The sequence below is a fragment of the Elephantulus edwardii genome, unplaced genomic scaffold (genome assembly GCF_000299155.1).
Source record: "Elephantulus edwardii isolate Elephantulus edwardi_28Jun2011 unplaced genomic scaffold, EleEdw1.0 scaffold00081, whole genome shotgun sequence".
NCBI classification, from domain to species: domain Eukaryota; kingdom Metazoa; phylum Chordata; class Mammalia; order Macroscelidea; family Macroscelididae; genus Elephantulus; species Elephantulus edwardii.
The window spans coordinates 13,572,604-13,577,581 of NW_006399831.1; positions in this window are offsets into that span (position 1 = coordinate 13,572,604).

The following is a 4,978-nucleotide window of genomic DNA, read 5'->3' on the forward strand; positions in this document are numbered from 1 at the left end:
TTCACGGATAATATTCTTGTTGTCATTTCACAGTTCATCTGGTCTTTGTTCATTGGCATGCAATGCCCCAAACATGATCTTGAAATGGTTTTTAAATTTAGATGAGAAAGATTCAAGATCATATTTTTGTTCTTGTGGATTTGCTTTATTTTTCTTTAGTTTTAAGTTGAACTTGCCCATGATTAGTTGATGGTTTCTTCCACAGACAGCAGTTGGCCTGGTTTTTGCCTGAAATTTAGCTTCTCCAACAATTCTTTCCACAGATGTAATCAGACTGACTACTCTGTAGTTCAACAGGGGAGGGGTATATATATATTCATCATTTGTGGTTTTATTAATAAAATATATTTGCAATGAACATGTCATTGATTATACAAAATTCTTTCTATCTCCAGCCTCATTTCTGTCACCAAGCCCATAGTTTCTAACTACTGGTTCTTCTTTCTTGTTTCCAACTTTGGATAGCCCTTAAGTACTTCAGCAACAATTGCCTAAAATCAGACATTCTTTTATATATTCTCTTATGTAATATGGATTACATCTCAATATCAAGGAAAAAGAAAAATACCTCATCACTGGAAGAATAGGCATCCTAATGACATGTGGAGAAAATATTTACTTGTCAATGATTTCATATTACTTGGATCTACAACCAACCACTATGGTAACAGCAGTTAAGAAATCAAAATAATGCACTACACTGGAAAAAACTACTGTCAACAACCTTTCAAAAATGCTTAAAAGCAAGGATATCTGTCAGTTTAAAGATGAAGGTGAACCTAATCTTTTCAATCACATGCTATACATATGAAAGCTGTACAGTGAATAAGAAAGAATCAACATTTTTTAGTTGTTTAATGGTGTTGGAGAAAAGTATTGAATATCCCATGGACTACCAAAAGAAGTGGAGGAAGTGAGGCAGGGTGTTCTTTTGAAGCAAGATGGTGAATCTTCATTTTACATACTTGGTTATGTTGTCAGGGAGGATCAGTTGTTGGAAAAGAACATCATGCTGGGAAAGGTAGAGGGACAGAGAGAATGAGAAAAAAGATTCCTAACAAAATGGTGTGACACTTTGACTGTTAACAATAGACTTAAGCATGTCAGAGATAATGAGAAGGGTTCAGTATAGGACAAAGTTCAGATCTGTTCACAGAGTCACTATGAATTGTAGTTAGCTGAATGGCACTTCACAGCAAAAACAATAATGTAATTACTTACAAGTCTCAGTTTCACTATTTTCCTAATATTATTTTCTCAATAATATACTTTATTGCAAATTTCCCATCTAAGATCACATATTGTATTTGGTTATCATGTTTCTTTAGTCTATTTATATTTTAAATAGTTGACCATTTTTCCATTGTTTTTATAACATTGTCATATTTGAGTGTGGATCAAATGTTTTGTAGAGTTTTACTCACTTTGGGTTTATATGATTAGTTCCTCATGATTTAGCTAAGCATCTTGACAGGAACGATATAAAATAAAATTATATTTTTCTCAATGCTTATATGGAAGGAGGAGTGGCATCTACTTCCATAATAGCTTCCCTCCAGAAACCCTATGAATCTGGAGACAGGATGAAAGGCACCCAAGAGTCGAGGACTCTCCTTCATAGGGTCGCGACTGCCTGTAACTCGATGGCACTTAACAACAACAACAACAATGCTTATAGACTTTTAGTGTTCATTTGTCTCATTATTAGTGATATTATGCTTAATCACTGACTTGTTTGTTACAAAAAAAAATCCACTTTCACAGATGTATCTTTACAGATACTATAAAGGTATCTATATTTCCTCTTATATTCAATAATTAAGGAGCCCTGTTGGTGTTGTAGGCTGCTAATTGAAAGGTTAATGGTTCAAATCTACTAGCAGCTCCAAGGGAAAACAGTGGGCAATCTCATAAAGATTTACAGCCTCAGAAACCTGAAAGAGGGTCACTATAATTTGAAAGTGATTTTGTGGCCATGGGGCTTATATTTGATCTGACTTACAGCAGTCAGTAGTAGTGGCTAAGTATAATCTCAACTTGCATGCATGAGTTTAATTTCTGGTGAACACTTTTAACTTAGTCTTCTCTCATTTGTCACTGAAAGCTTCATGTTGCTATTATGCTGGAAAAGTTTCACTAGAGATTATAGATTAAGACCAACTATGAAGAAAGGCCTGGTAATCTTCTAAAAATCATCCTGTGAAACTCTATAAATCACAGTCAATCAACCTACAATTGAGCAGGGCCTGATACAAGACTGGCAACATTACCTTCCATTGTGCATGGAGTATCATGAGTCAGAAGATTACTAAATAACAAATTGATATGTAGCTTCTGTATACTCCTAATTGCAAAACCCGGAATCAAGTCACATGTCCTTCAATTGACAAATGGATAAACAAATGGTATATCCATACATCAAATGCTAAAAGAAATAGCAATACAAATGAGCAAACTATTGATACTCATAATAATTTGATGACTATCAAAGGCATTGTTGTTATAATTGTTAGGTGGACTCCTAGTGATCCTATGAAAAACAGACCTGAACCCTGTCCTGTCCTGTGCCATCTTCCACTTCATGACATATTAGAGCCCATTGAGGCAGTCACCATGTCAATCCACTTGGTCAAGGGCCTTCTTTTCCTTAAGCAACCCTCTGTGCTTCCAAGCATCATGTCCCTCTCTAAGGAATAGCTCCTAGCAACATCCCCAAAGTAAGTGAGGAAAAGCCTCATCATCCTTGCCTCAGAGAGCACTCAGTCTTCACCCTCTCCAAGGCATAGTTGTTTGTTTTTTTGACAGTCCATAGGATATTCAGTACTCTTCTCTAACACCACAGCCGAAAAACATCAATTCTCCTTTAATTTTTTATTATTTTGTGTGTGTGTGCCATCAAATTGGATCTGAAAAACATCAATTCTTCTGTTATCATCATTCATTATCTAGCTCTCCAATTATTCTCTCCATTATCACTCTCCAAGTGATCAGAAAGACCATGGCCTGAATCAGATGCATCTTTATCCTCAAATTGACATCATTATTCCTCAATAATTTGGAAAAGTACAAAACTATAGACTTTCCCAGTACAATACGTCTCCTTATTTCTTGACTGCTGGTGGTACCAAGGGTGTTAATTATGAATCCAAGCAAGATGAAGCTGTTGAAGTTTCAATCTCCTCTCCATCCATTTTGATGTTGTCATAGGTCTAGTGGTAAGAATTTTTGTTTTCCTGGCATTAAGATGCAATCTATATTGAAGGTGGCACTCCTTGATCTTCTGGAACAAGTGCTTTAAATCCTCACTTTCAGCAAGCAAGGTTCTGTCATCTATATAGTGCAGGTAGTCAATGAGTCTCCCTTACATTCCTCTTCAAAGAGTTCAACTTCTCAAATAATTTGATCAGCATACAAAGTGAACAGGTCTGGAGAGAAAATACAATCCTGACACACTCTCTTCTTATTTTAAACCATGTAGTATGGTGTTATTCCCTTGCTTTGTTCACACAACAGCCTCCTGGTCTAGGTATGGGTTTTACATGAGCATAACTAACTGCTCTGGGACTCCTCTTCTTTTCAATGTCAGCCACAACTTGTTATGATCCACATAGTTAAATGCTTTTGTATAGTCAATAAAGCACAAATAGACATTCTTCTGGTATTCTTTATTTTCATCCAGATTCATCTGACATCAGCAATGATAACCCGGATGTCACAGTCTCTTCTAAATCCTTCTGAACGTCTGGAAGTTCCCTATCTATTTACTGTTCTAACCATTTTTGAATGATCTTCAGCAGTATTTTGCTTGCATGTGATATTAATGATATTTTTCAATAGTGTCTACATTCTGTTAAATCATCTTTCTTGGGAATGGGAACAAATATGGACCTCTTCCAATCTGTTGGCCTTACAGCTGTCCTCCAATTTTCTTGCCATGGACTGGTGAGCATGTCCAAGGATCTGTTAATTGAAACAAGTCAATTGGTGTTCCAATCAATTCCCAGGGCCTTCATTTTTGCCAATACCTTCAATGCAGCTTCCACTTCCTCCTTCATTACCATTGGTTCCTGCTCATATGGTATTTCCTGAAATTTTTCAAGGTTAATCAGTTCTTTTTGGTGCAGTAAGTCTGGGTATTCCCTCCATCTTTTTTTTATGATTTCTGAGTCATTCACTATATTGGCTATAGTATCTCTCAATATTACAAATTGAGGTTTAAATTTGTTCTTCAGTTCTCTCAGCTTGAGTAATGCAAAGCAAGTTCTCTTTTTGTTCTCCAATTCCATGATTATTAAACATCACTTAATAATTGGAAAATGGAATATATGTAGCTTGAATGTTGGAAAAATGGAAATTGTAAAAGTGAAATATTTTAATAAATACTAATAAATGTTGGAGAGAATGTGGAGAGATAGGAAGACTTATACACTGTTGGTGGGATTGTAAAATGGTACAATCACTCTGGAAGGCAGTTTGGCTTTTCTTTAAAAAGCTGAACATAAAAATTTCATATGATGCAGCTATTTCACTGCTTTGAATATACCCTGAGACAATTAGAAATTAGACACAAGCCGAGATTTGTACACCAATGTTCATAGCAGTGTCATTCACCATTGCAAGAACATGGAAACAGCCCAACTGTCCAAATGTAATCAAGTGGATTGGTAAATCGTGTTACATTCACAAATGGACTACAAAACGACATGCAGGAGCCATGATATTGAAAATTACTACCTAACTTGGAAAGGACTGGAGAGCACTATGCTAAGCAAACTAAATCATTCCCATAAGGATAAATACTGTATAAGACCATCTCATAGGATGGCACAAGGGTTGATCTGTTGTTCATAGAATTGTTGTGAGTCATATAGAGAGCTCTGTTGTCCTAGTGGATACAAAGTTATGCTACCAAGCCAAGGAGGGTGATTGTAATCTGTGGACCTCTGGTCTGTTTTTTTAACTGTTTTTGTTCAAACCT